General features: G+C 45.2%; 1 long non-coding RNA gene across 1 annotated transcript in view; it reads right to left on the bottom strand.

Annotated features, from left to right (window-relative positions):
* The window catches only part of LOC119931717, a 56018-nt gene extending 42502 nt beyond the window's left edge, over positions 1-13516 (bottom strand). The window contains exon 1 of the long non-coding RNA XR_005452149.1: positions 13292-13516. This is a non-coding gene — a long non-coding RNA (uncharacterized LOC119931717). The remainder of the gene's footprint in view (positions 1-13291) is intronic.
* Positions 13517-13799: the final 283 nt, after the last annotated feature.

Genomic DNA, 13799 nt, shown 5'->3' on the forward strand with positions numbered 1-13799 from the left:
GAGAGTGGAAGGCAGTCTGGTACATGTAAAAACTCATCTGTACTGGGCAGCAGTGACATGGGAGGGAGTTGAGGGTGGAGACTCGGGTTTATTGCATGGAAGAAGGCAATGGTAAACCACTTCCTCATTTTAACCTAGACAATACTAAGTATACATTACTAGAACAATTGCAGATGGAGGTGGGGCATTCTGGGAGAGATGTGTCTTACTGTCGCTATGGGTCAGAGACAACATGACAGCATAAGACAAGACCTCTTTTAGAGGTAGGCATAATAGATGCTCACTAATACTTCTGGGCAGGTTTGAAAGGCTTGAGGCAACCAATTGTGTGGTTGCTAAGCTTATACCTTTGAGCCTTCACTTAGAAGGGGGAAGATCTCTCCAGAAAAAAAAGAAAAGAGTGTCTGAAATGTATTTCCATGAGCTCTCTTTATTCTCAGTCATTTCTATCCGGAGATTCATTTAGACAAAAATGAATTCACATTCTGATAATCCATGTTATTAGCATATACAATATTCCTTAGCTTGTAGAAGGAATGATTTATCCATTTTTTTTCATTTGACATGAATGTGGTTTAGATAAAAATGCATAATCTGGACTGTCACAGGAATGAACATTTAGAGCAGTGGTTTAAGGCCAGAAAAACCTGAAGCCTCCTGATTAAATGTACCCTGAGACTCTACTGCAACTTGTGCTGAGTTCAATGGCAATGGTGAATGAATGTCTGAAGGCCCAAGTCAATCTTTCTCATCGGAAAAGCTCGTGTCTGTTTTTAAGGCAGTAAAATAGTTCTCAAACATTTTCAGCATTCTCTAATTTTAAATTAGACATCATTTTTATTTATTTCCCTTAGTAGAAGAGTGTTGTCTCTAAAACCTGTTATATGTTTAGATGAATAACCTCTGGAAGAAACTTGGAATAATGAGGCAGGAAGGGGCTGGTATGAAGAAAGGAAACTGCTGTTTAATTTTGTGATTTTGTCTTGGAAGCAGCTAAATGAGCCAATGGGAAAACAGCAGTTCATGTCACCCGGGTGATCCATGATATGAGGCTCCCCCATTACTGATTCTACGTTCTGCCATGAAGCCTCTGGTAGAGCGAAACCTGGGTCCAGAGCTCTGCTTGGTTGCCAAACCTCCAAACCTCAAGCATGGAGTCATTTTCCAATGGAACCTCTGTTCGTCTTCAGGGAATGGGGCATTTCTTTTCCCACAGGTGTTGGTGGTCTTCTTTCCAAGGCCTAGCAGTGTGGCCTAGTGGAAGGCCTAGAGCTTGGGCCTGGGAGTCAGCAGACCTGGATTCTAATTCAAATTCTGGCTATGCCATATGTCTGCTGAGTGACCTTGAGCAATTCACTTCACCTCTCTTTGCCTCAATTACCACATCTGTAAAATGGGAGTTAAGACTGTAAGCTCCACATGGGGCATGGACTCTGTCCAACCTTATTATTTTGTCTACCCCAGCACTTAGTATAGTGCCTGACACAAATACCATTAAAAAAAAAAAGAGGTCTCGAAGATCTTTTGGTTTCCCCTGCTTTATCCACAATCTTTCCCTTCTCCCACTCCTATCAATCAATGGAATTTATTGAGTGTTTACTTTGTGTGGAACATTGTACTAAGTGCTTGGGAGAGAACAATGCAGGTGAGAGACACAAACTCTGCTCTCTGGGAGCTCACAGCCTAGTGGGAGCCTATAGTCTACAAGTGTTACAGATTGCTGCCTCCTTTGCTAAAGCTTTTAAAAGGCATATGCTCTTCAAAAAGGGAATTTGATTTTCTAGAGTTGTTTTTATCAATCAGTGGTATTTATTGATTACCATATGCAGAGCACTGGACAAATGCTTGAAAGAGATTACAGTCTAGTGGGGAGTTTACAGTCAGCAAGTGTTCCAGAAGACTCTCAGGGCTGCTACCGTTTATTAATACAATATGCTATTCAGAGGGTAAATTTGATTTCCAAGTGTTGCTTTTAATCAATCGGCTCAATGGGATAGAGCACTGAGTATGTTCAGAGCACTGAATTATGCCCTTGAGAGAGAGACAACAGAGTTGGTAGACATAACCCCTGCCTCAAGGAACTTACACAGTAGTAGGGAAGATGATGAAGCATAAAGTTCCAACTGAGCACTTCTGAGGGCTTCAGAGTAAATGGACCCACTTCCTTTCTCTCTCTTCCACAGGAGGGGATAAAAATAATAACTGTGGTGTTTGTTAAGAGCTTACTATGGGGCAGGCACTGTACTAAGCTCTGGGGTAGAGAAGCAGCATAGCTCAGTGGAAAGACCACAGGCTTTGGAGTCTGAGGTCAGGGATTCAAATCCTGGCTCTGCCAATTGCCAGCTGTGTGACTTTGGGCAAGTCATTTCACTTCCCTGGGCCTCAGTTCCCTCATCAGTAAAATGGGGATGAAGACTGTGAGCCCCCCATGGGACAACCTGATCACCTTGTAACGTCCCCAGCGCTTAGAACAGTGCTTTGCACACAGTAAGTGCTTAATAAATGCTATCATTATTATTATTACAAACTAATCAGTTTGGGAACAGTCCATCTCCCAAATAGAGGTCACGGTCTGAATCTCCATTTAACAGACGAGGTAACTGAGGCCCAGGGAAGTGAAGTGACTTGCCCAAGGTCACACAGCAGCCATGTGGTGGAGCCAGGATTAGAACCCAGGTTCCTTTGATTCCCAGACCCATGCTGTACTCACTAGGCCATGCTACTTCTTTAGTTGATGGAGTCAATCTAAAATGCGATGGCTCCTCTTGAGAGGAACCTACATAAAAGCCGCAGGTCCAGGAGGCTGAGTTAGAAGCAGTAGCAGGAAAGTGCTGGGTGCTGTTGAAAGCCAAAGAACAGAATTTGTGGGGCTTTGTTTTTTCCCAGCCACACTTGAAGGCACAGACAGTGATTCACTAAGAATGGAGTTTTCTTTGAATAGGTGACAGTCTGACCCCAACAGCTTGCAGAGAGAGAAGTTTGCATTTGTTAAGTAAGACAGATGATTATGGTTTGGAGTTAAATGAAAACCCAAAATTCAGGGATAGATTTTGTCCCCCAGGTTAGGTAGTGTGAGTCCGTTTCTTCAGGACCACAGGCTTGAAGACCCAAACATCCAACATGGTGGGATGCTCTGGAAGGTAAAGCCCAGCTTCTGGGAGCTGACGGGGCCAGGCTGGGGAATCGAGACAGGAATGATTTGGGCTGTCTTCCGTTCTGGATCAGATTCATTCATTCATTCATTCAGTCGTATTTATTAAGCGCTTACTGTGTGCAGAGTACTGTACCAAGCACTTGGGAAGTACAAGTTGGCAACATATAGAGACAGTCCTTACCCAGCAACGGGCTCACAGTCTAGAAGGGGGAGACAATCCAGACCTGGGGGCAAGACCTTGTGCAGTTGGGCAAGGTAGCAACCAATGCAGGCACAAGTAGCTATAATTCTATTTATTTTGATGGTTTTGACACCTGTCTACATGTTTTGTTTTGTTGTCTGTCTCCCCCTTCTAGACTGTGAGCCTGTTGTTGGGTAGGGACTGTATCTGTTGCTGACTTGTACTTCCCAAGTGCTTAGTACAATGCTCTGCACACAGTAAGCGCTCAATAAATAAGAACCTCTTGCAGAGTTTGGCTGCAAAACCTACAGACAACAGCAGACTAAGCCCCTTCCCCAATACCACTTGGGCAGCTAGAAACAAGTCTGTGATACTCACCATAACTACAACCAGGACTCCTAAAATAATAATAATTGTGGTATTAAGTGCTTACTGTGTGCCAGACACTGTGCTAAGTGCTCGGGTGGATACAAGCAAATAGGGTTGAACGAGTCCCTGTCTCATACAGGGCACACAGTCTCAGTCCCCATTTTGCAGATAAGGTAACTGAAGCCCAGGGAAGTGAAGTGACTTGCCCAAGATCACACAGCAGGCAGTGGATTCACACCAATGAATCCAAGACCAGAAGTTATTCACACCAATGATGCATCCACCCCAGTATCCCGTCTCTGGTCGAGGTAACCAGAAACTGGGAGGATCTGAAGGGAGGTTGTTTTCCTTGACACCCATCATAAGGGTTAGGGATAGGGTATCTAACATTCCAAAATTTTCCCTCCATTATCATAACATTCCCTCTAAAAGTGTCTTTCCTCGACTAAGCCCCCATTTCCTCTTCTCCTACTCCTTTCTGTGTCACCCTTGCACTTGGATTTGCACCCTTTATTCACCCCACCCTCAGCCCCACAGCACTTATGTGTATATCTGTAATTTATTTATATATATTAATGTCTGTCTCCCTTCTCTAGACTGTAAGCTCCTTGTGGGGCAGGGAATTCATCTACCAACTCTGTTATTTTGTACCCTCCAAAGAACTTATTAGTACAGTGCTCTGCACACAGTAATAATAATAATAAGCACTCAATAAGCACAATTGATGATGATAACCTATTATGGACCATACTTCAGTGAACTGATCCAAAATAGGCTTCTCTGCAGTTAGTTCTCGGTCTAATGCATTATAAATCAAGTATTTTATTAACATTATCTTTACTGTATTCAAAGCTAAAATGTTCCCCAGAAGAAGGGCAGGCTGACCCAAAGGGTTTCCTGCATGGGTTTGTCTTTTTGTCTTTTGCATTTCAAGACTCAATTTTCATACAGGTTTCTCCTACAATGGCAAAGCAAGATAAAAGTAATTGTATAGTAATAGTGTGTGTGTGTGTGTGTGTGTGTGTGTGTGTGTGTGTGTGTGCATGTAAATCTGTATTGGCATATAGATATATACATATAAAGATTATTATTGTTACGATTAGCACATATAACCTTGTAAAGCAAGGTGAGAGTCATAATAGCATATAGATCCTCATTACAGTGGCATTTATCAAGTGCTTATTAGGTGCCAGCACTGGGGTGGTTACAAAGGCATCCAATCAGACACCATCCCTATCCTACATGGGGCAGTTACATGTTTTACAGATAAGGAAACCAAAGCAGAGAGAGAATTAGTGACTTTCCCAAGATCACATAGTAGGCCAAGGATAGAGCTGGGTTTGGAACCCAGGTCTCTTGTAATCCAGACCTCCTCTTTCCACAAGCTTTCCTACCTACAAGATTTATTAATAATAATGATAATGATGATGTTGATAATAACAATGGTATTTGTTTAGCAGTTACTACTTCCCAAGCGCTTAGTACAGTACTCTGCACACAGTAAGCACTCAATAAATACGACTGAATGAATGAATGAAGCACTGTTCTATTTCCATAAACTTCAAAATGAATGATGTTTTATCCACAGGCCCACAAGACTAACACTGGACAATGCATGGGCCTCTTTGTGCATAATCCACTCTGCTATGGGGAAAACATTGGATTCTCAAGACTTTTGTAAGCAATGTCTCACATAGCCAGTTGAGAAATTGCCACTAGCTAGTAGTGGCCTGTGCAGTTAATAATAGCAATACTTAAAAAACCTCTGCTTGATTGGGATTAGATTTATCGGATAGTGCTAGATCCAAACACCCGTTGCTACTTTCCTACCTGAAAGTTTCAGGAGGAAGATAATAATAATATTTGTTAAGTGCTTACTATGTGCCAAGCACTGTTCTAAACACTGGGGTAGATGCAAGGTAATCAGCTCCGACACAGTCCCTGCCTAGTCTCAATCTCCATTTTACAGATGAGATAACCGAGGCTCAGAGAAATAAAGTGACTTGGCCAAGGTCACACAGCAGACAAGTGAAGGAGGTGGTATTAGAACCCGTGACCTTCTGACTCCCAAGCCCGGACTCTACCTACTAAACCATGCTGCTTCTCGAGGTATTTGTTAAGCACTTACTATGTGTCAAGCACTGGTCTAAGCTCTGGGGTAGATACAAAGTAAATAAGGTTTTGCCACCTGGGGCTCACAGTCTTAATCCCCATTTTACAGTAGAGGTAACTGAAGCACAGAGAAGTTTAGTAGCTTGCCCAAGGTCACTTAGCAGACAAGTGGCGAAGGGCTGATACCTAGAGCTGACCACATCCATGGTCTTCCAGTTGCCATAATAATAATAATAATGATGGAATTTATTAAGCACTTACTATGTGCAAAGCACTGTTCTAGGCGCTGGGGAGGTTACAAGGTGATGAGATTGTTCCACAGGGCACTCACAGTCTTAATCCCCATTTTACAGATGAGAGAACTGAGGCACAGAGAAGTTAAGTGACTTGCCCAAAGTCACACCGCTGACAAGTGGCCAAGCCGGGATTTGAATCCATGACCTCTGACTCCAAAGCCTGTGCTCTTTACACTGAGCCATGCTGCTTCTCTAGCCACGCTGGCCATCAGTAGCCTAACTGGGTGGCCTGTATACTTGATGTTGCCTCCATGCTGGGTCAGGGCCATAGGATCACCACATTGCAGTGACCAAAGGAGAGCATCTCAGGCTTTTATACACTCCTCAGCCTTTATTCTCCCGGTAGCAATATTTCACTTCCCTTTTCCCTCTCCCCTCCTCCACCTGACCATCTACGCCACCCTCCCACTCCCCACTGACCTCCCACCCCTAAACATGCACACTCTTGCCACAGCCTGGAAGACCACAGATCCATTCCCATTCCAGTCGGGCTGTCAGTCGGCTGGGAAGGAAAGAACCCTCTGGGATATCAGCTGCCAATCATGCATTCTCGGTCTATCTGGGAAGAGCGCATGAAAAGCACGTGCCACAGATTCACCATCCTATTGCCACAAATCCAACTGAGGATTCTCAAGGTGAATTGTAGTGAAGTGCTATCAGTAATACTTGTCATCAACTACCTTTTTGCTGGTTTAGAAATAAGGCTGGGATTGCAAGGCCATTACAGAGAAGGCTATTTTATTTTTTCCAAACTGCTAGTCAGCTGGCCTGTTGTAGGCTCTCTAGGCTAGTAATATCTCACTCAATCACATTTATTGAGTGTTTACTGTGGAAGTATAGAGAAACAGAGTGGCTCAGTGGAAAGAGCATGGGCTTGGGAGTCAGAGGTCATGGGTTCAAATCCCAGATCCACCAATCGTCAGCTGTGTGACTTTAGGCAAATCACTTAACTTCTCTCTGCCTCAGTGACCTCATCTGTAAAATGGGGATTAAGACTGTGAGCCCTACGTGGGACAACCTGATCACCTTGTATCCTCTCCAGCACTTAGAAAAGCACTTTGTACACAGTAAGTGCTTAACAAGTGCCATCATTATTATTATTATTTTTACAGTGCACTGAACTAAGCGCTTGGGAGAATACAGTTTAACAGGGTTGGTAGACACATTTCCTTCCCATAACGAGCTTATAGTTTACAGTCTAAAGCTAGCCCTAGTTTTTCCCCTTGCTCACGTCTCCCAGTTTGCCCTTAGTACAGTACTGTGCACACAGCCGACATTCAAAGACTCTTGATAATATTAATAAGCAACATGGCTTGGTGGATAGGGCACAAGAGTAGGAGTCAAGAGACCTGGGTTCTAATCCCAGCTCCACCACTTGTCTCCTCTGTGACCTTGGGCAAGTCACTTAACTTCCCCAGACCTAGATTTCCTCAGCTGTAAAATGGGGGATTCAATCACTGTTCTCCCTCCCCTTTAGACTGTGAGCCTCTATGGAACAGGGGTTGTGTTTGATAGGATATTATATTTGTGCAGGGCACAGTGCTTGGCACATGGTAAGTACTTAACAGTACAAGTATTTTCATTATCATAAATATCTTCTTAATCTATACTCTTTGTTCCTTCCCCATACCGTGACTCCTTTACTCAAGGCCATTGTCAAGCCTGAAACTCTAGCAATCACCTAATGTTCTCTATCCACTTTCTTCCCAGATTCCCCTCATAACTGAGGAAGCAGCATGACCTAATGGAAAGAGCACGGACCTAAGAGTCAGAGCACCTGCATCCTAATCCTGGCTCCACCACTTGTCTATTGTGTGACCCTGGTCAAGTCATTTAAGTTCTTTCTGCCTCAGTCTCCTCATTTGTAAAATGGAGATTAAATCCTCCCATATACCTAGACGGTGAACCCTACGTGGGATGGGGACTGCTTATTATTTTATGATACAAGCTGATTATTTTGTATCAACCCTGCACTTAGTACAGTGCTTGGCACAGAGTAAGTGCTTAGCAAATCGTCATCTTCTTCTTCTTCCTCTTCTTCTTCTTCCTCCTCCTCCTCATCTTCTTCTTCTAACTAGATCTTTCAGGTAAGACTCTAAGAACATCAGTAAGCAAAGTCATTACTGGCTCAGACAATGATCAATCCAGTCTAGTGTTTTTGGAACTAACAGCAGAGGAAGCAAAAGATGGCTGTGGCACCTGAAATCCCTTTTAATGCACATAGGTGGACCACCTCCAAACTCTAACCTTTCTTTCAATAACATTTAATGGACCTTCCACACATGGATTTGTCCTCTCTGGGACCCTGACAAGACATTGCTTGGGTAAAGGCAATAGTATTTTCCGAAAGTGAGGGGAATGTGTAGTTCTCCATGGGTGTTTTGAAAAAGCTGCTTAATGAGCACTCTTCCCACAGAAGCACTAGATTCTGGGGAGTGTCTGGAGAGAACATCACCTAGAAAATGGTGGAAGACACATATAACAGTGCCAGACACAGAGTGAGTGCTTAACAAATACCATAAAAAATGGAAAGATGGAAAAGCACCCAAGCACCCTAATTCAGACCTCCACTCCCCAGTCTCTCCCTTTCTTCCCAGTCTCTGTGAAGTGGGATCGTTTGAGGATAATTTTCCTGTATGGCCCTTGTGAATGAATTTAGTGACTTTACTGGATAAGGTCATACAATCTCCAAACTGTTCTAAGACCGTGTCCCTCTTGGACCCAGCTCACATTGGCTCCGCTCCACAAGGCCCAAACAGACAGGGGTAGATCACCTGATGACACAGCTTTTATAAGAAAAAAATAATTGGATCCTGAGGTTAATGTCAGAAAAAAATTGTTATTCTGTATTCATATTTATCTGCCTTGACATATGGTATTAATACATATTAATATTCTTGCTGTAAAACATTGCCCCAACCAGATTACTGACAAGAATATTTAGCTCTATGTAAAGTGTTGCTGTGTTAATATTAAGGTGAACTTGTATTTCTGAATTATTGATGGTTGCTTGTTATTAATTTCTTCTCCCAAAGAAGAAAAGTATTAATAAGGATGATACATAAGAGATCAGTGCCCATGTGTCTGACATCTTTTAATGATTTCATCCTGCAACCAGATTAAAACAGACAGCTGGTCTATGTATTTATGCACATAGCTTAAATGTGCTGACAATTTTGAGGTAATGGAAGACAGGCAAGCAGAGTCTGGAAGGTGTTGGGTGTAGGCAGCTAGTCAGAGGTCTGTTCCCTGTTGATGTGCTCTTTCTTGGCTTTCTGTCAACTGTTTAGCATGTAAGATGCCAACTGGCTGTGCATCCTCTCTCCCTTCCCCTGCTCCCCCTTCCACCCACTGCCTTTTTTACCCCTCTCCTTTAGGTTGCATTCTTCTCGTACGCTAACATTCTCGTGACATGTTTGCAGATCCTCTGCTTCCAGATACCTGGTTATTAAACAGACCAAGAAATACCCCCACGGTCATCAGAAATCCTCTCACTTCCTTCTACGGAGTCTTGAATAGGAAAATATAAACCAAGCCCTATAATGAACAAACAGCAGTACGTGGAAGGGTTCACATCAGAGGCAAAGTCCCGGATCTGCAGACTGTTCCTGGTTCCCAGAGCAACCATCCTCTAACACATCATTGGGTAAGCAGCGTGGCCTAGTGGAAAGAGCTCGGGCATCAGAGTTAGAGGACCTGGGTTCTAAACTCAGATCTGTAACTTGTCTGCTGGGTGATCTTGGGCAAGTCACTAAACTTCTGTGTATCTCAGTTACCTCATCTGTAAAATAGGGATTAAATCCTACTCCCTCCTGCTTAGACTGTGAGCCCTGTGTGGGTCAGGGACTCTGTGTTTAGCCTGATCATGCTGTATCTCTCCCAGTGCTTAGTACAGTGCCTGCCACATAGTAAGCACTTATCAAGTATCTTTTAAAAAAAATCAAAATGATACAGTTGTGGCATTGTGACTGGAGGCGTAGCTCACAAATACTGAGAGATTAATAGTCATTAAAAAAACAGAGTACGCAGCAACCACATCAAAGAAACTTTTTCCTGACCTTAACTGATGAAAAAAACTCTGAAAATTGGAAAGGAGAGACTCATCCATGCAATCTTCCTCAGGCTTTGAAATCACCCCCAGAAATGGTCTTCTCTCTTGGACCATTGAAATGCAGATTTATCTTGGAGCAGTTTCATCTCCATTCAGTTACTTCACAGAATGTGAAGTTCCTTTGTTGAACATGATTAAACAAACTTATAACTAGGAAACTCAGCAATATATTATGCACTCCATACTGTAAATTCACCCAATCTATTCATGGGTGAGAAGGCTGAGTGTCAGTCTGTTAGTGAGTGTGTACAAACAACTTTGAGGAATGTTTGAGAGCAGGAAGCCACCATGCAAGGACTGCAACTTTTTTCTTTTCTTTTTCTAAATAAAAGGGAATTGTCTCTAACTGGAATGAGACCAGGCGATGCTGGAATGGTTACAAGGGAGGCAGTAAGGATTGGGCACAGCTTACCAAGTTTCCCATATTTTATCCTTCCCATCAATTTCCAAAGCATCTAATGTTCACAAGAAAGAGGCTGGGTAGATTTCTGGAGCCTTGAGAACCCAGTCTGACCCTCCCCTTGTATATAGCTGGAGTCTCTTGGGTTTGCCCCAGTGCAGTCTTTCATCCCAGCCCCAGGCCCAGTGTGCAACTGTTGTAGAGTCCTGGAGAAATGCCAGGTGTCCAAAGAATTTGCCATCGTGGAAGATGATCGGGAAGGATGGAATTTAGGAGCCTTGTCCATGTTAAGTTTCAATTCCACCTCTTCTCTCCTGTGTTAAAAGCAGGAGGGATACAGGGGGATCAAAGCAGCTTCCACAAAGTAACGTGGCTTAGTGGAAAGAGCACGGGCTTGGGAGACAGAGGTCATGGGTTCTAATCCCAACTCCACTGCATGTCAGTTATGTGACCTTGGGAAAATCACTTTAACTTCTCTGTGCCTCAGTTACTTCATCTGTAAAATGGGGATGAAGACTGTGAGCCCCACATGGGACAACCTGATTACCTTGTATCTATCCCAGTGCTTAGTTCAGTGTTTGGCATATAGTAAGCACTTAAATACCAATATTATTTTATTATTATCAAAGAGCATATAATCTGTAGTGATGAAATGGACTGGGGAAAACTATACACAGGGAAGAAAAACAAATGTGTAGATGTCCTAGCTAGAAAGAATGGTGTGTTTTGCTAGTGTGGGCTAGACAAGCTGCCCCACAGCTGGCACTGTAGGGGAGACCTGACCTGCTCTCTGAAGGGTGAGAAGAGATTTTCCTGATATGAGAAAATGATGGGCCAGTCCCCTACCAGCCAGAGGCATGGAGAATAAGCTAATTTGTTTGGGAGGGTAGGAAGTGTACCGATAAGATTGGGTATGGAGAGAGGTGAGAGCAAACAAGGCCTACCGGCAAGGTTGGGGATGTGGAGAGGCATTAGCAAACAATAATAATAATTCTGGTATTTATTAAGCACTTACTATGTGCCTGGCACTGTAGCAAAGCCACTGGAGTCACTTTGCTTGGGATCCAGTGTGAGATACCGAGAGAAGCAGTGTGAGAAGCAGCCTGGTTTAAGAGAAGCAACATGGCTTGGAAAGAGCACAGGCTTGGGAGTCAGAGGTCTTGGATTCTAAACCCGGCTCCACCACTTGTCAGCTGTGTGACTTTGGGCAAGTCACTTAACTTCCCTGTGCCTCAGTGACCTCATCTGTAAAATGGGAATTAAGACTGTGAGCCCCATGTGGGACAACTTGATCATCTTGTAGCCCCCCAGCGCTTAGAACAGTGCTTTGCACATAGTAAGCACTTAACAAATACCATTATTATTATTATTAAGACTGTGGGACAACCTGATTATGTTGTATCTACCCTAGCATTTAGAACGGTGCTTGGCAAATAGTAAGCGCTCAACAAATACCATCATCATCATTATTATTATCTGAAGGGCTATGGGGAGCCGCGTAGCCTTGAGAGCCTGGGGAGTTTACTCCGAAAGTCGATGCTGCCTCCGGGATAGGAACCCGAAGCCTTTACCAGCTGGAAAACTGCCAACTGGAAAACTAGTGACTGGGAACGGGATATGTCTGGGCGCTCGAGGCTAATACAGTAATAATATTGGCATTTGTTAAGCGCTTACTATGTGCCAAGCACTGTTCTAAGTGCTGGGGTAGATACAAGGTAATCAGATTGCCCCATGTGGGGCTCACAGTCGTCATCCCTATTTTACAGATGAGGGAACTGAGGCACAGAGAAGTTAAGTCATGCAGCTGTCAAGTGGTAGAGCCGGGATTAGAACCCAGACCTCTGACTCCCAAGCCTGGGCCCTTTCCACTACGCCACACTGCTTCTCATACAAGGCAGAGCAAACCCGGCTCCAGATCTTGCCCAGCCCTGCCCCTGCCCTCCTGGAGGTCCGAAAAGAGCTGTCCAAGGGTGCCACCCAAACCTCGCCCCATCACCGTGCGCCCTGGGCACGGAGAGGTGATGTTGTGTGTGTTGTGTGTACGGGGTGTGTGCGGCCTGGGTTTGCAGCCGTGTACATGTCTGGTGTGTGCACTTGTCCGGGATACCAAGGGCCAACAGGCAGCCCCACTTAGCGAGTGACCGGGAAAATTTCCCGCTGCAAATTCCCCAAACAGGGTCGAAGTGATGATGATGATGGCATTTGTTAAGCGCTTACTATGTGCCGAGCACTGTTCTAAGCGCTGGGGTAGATGCAAGGTAATCAGGTTGTCCCACGGGGGGCTCACAGTCTTAATCCCCATTTTGCAGTTGAGGGAACTGAGGCACAGAGAGGCTAAGTGACTTGCCCAACGTCACACAGCTGTCCAGTGGCGGAGCCGGGATTAGAACCCACGACCTCTGACTCCCAAGCCGCGCTGCTTCTCTGACATTCCCAAAGGAGCAGCCAGCCCCGAAATGTCTCCAACGTGGCCCCAATGAGTAGGGATCGTCTCTATGCGTTGCCGATCTGTCCTCTCCCAAGCGCTTAGTCCAGTGCTCTGCACACAGTAAGCGCTCAATCAATACGATGGAGTGAATGCACGGAGCGTCGGGCTTTTCCAGGCTGCCTCCCCTCCACTCCCCGGCTCGCTCCCCCGAGCGCTTGGTATCCCCCCAACACTTCCTACCTGCGTGCCCGCCCCGGGGTCCACGGGGGTCTCGGAAGGATAGGGAAAGGGGAGAGGCTCATACAGGCTCGGATGGAGGGAAGGGAGAAGAAATAGCTTCGACCGGGGCGTCCATCTCCACGGCTCCCGCGAGCCCGGTTGTCCCAGCTGAGATGCCCGGAGGAATCCCGCAGGGACGGGAGACAAGGAGGGAAAGGAGGATGTGCAGTTGGGGGACAGAGACAGAGAGAGGAGGGAGACAGACAGACAGACACACACACACACAGAGGGAGAGAGAATGTGCCTGTGCGCGCGCGCAGTGTGTGTGCCTGCGTATGCGTGACAGTGGGATGTGTTTGTGGGTCTCTGCGGGTGTGTGTGGGTGTGTGGGTGAGAGTGCAGGGGAAATGAGGCGGCTGGCGTTAGGACTCGGGGGAAATCTGCCGTCCCTCCCCCTCCGGCCGCCCCCCTCCGTCCCCCACCCCTCTCCCTCCTTCCATCACTTTGCGCGACGCCTCCGATCGGGATA

Source organism: Tachyglossus aculeatus, chromosome 8, assembly GCF_015852505.1.
Source record: "Tachyglossus aculeatus isolate mTacAcu1 chromosome 8, mTacAcu1.pri, whole genome shotgun sequence".
Taxonomy (NCBI): domain Eukaryota; kingdom Metazoa; phylum Chordata; class Mammalia; order Monotremata; family Tachyglossidae; genus Tachyglossus; species Tachyglossus aculeatus.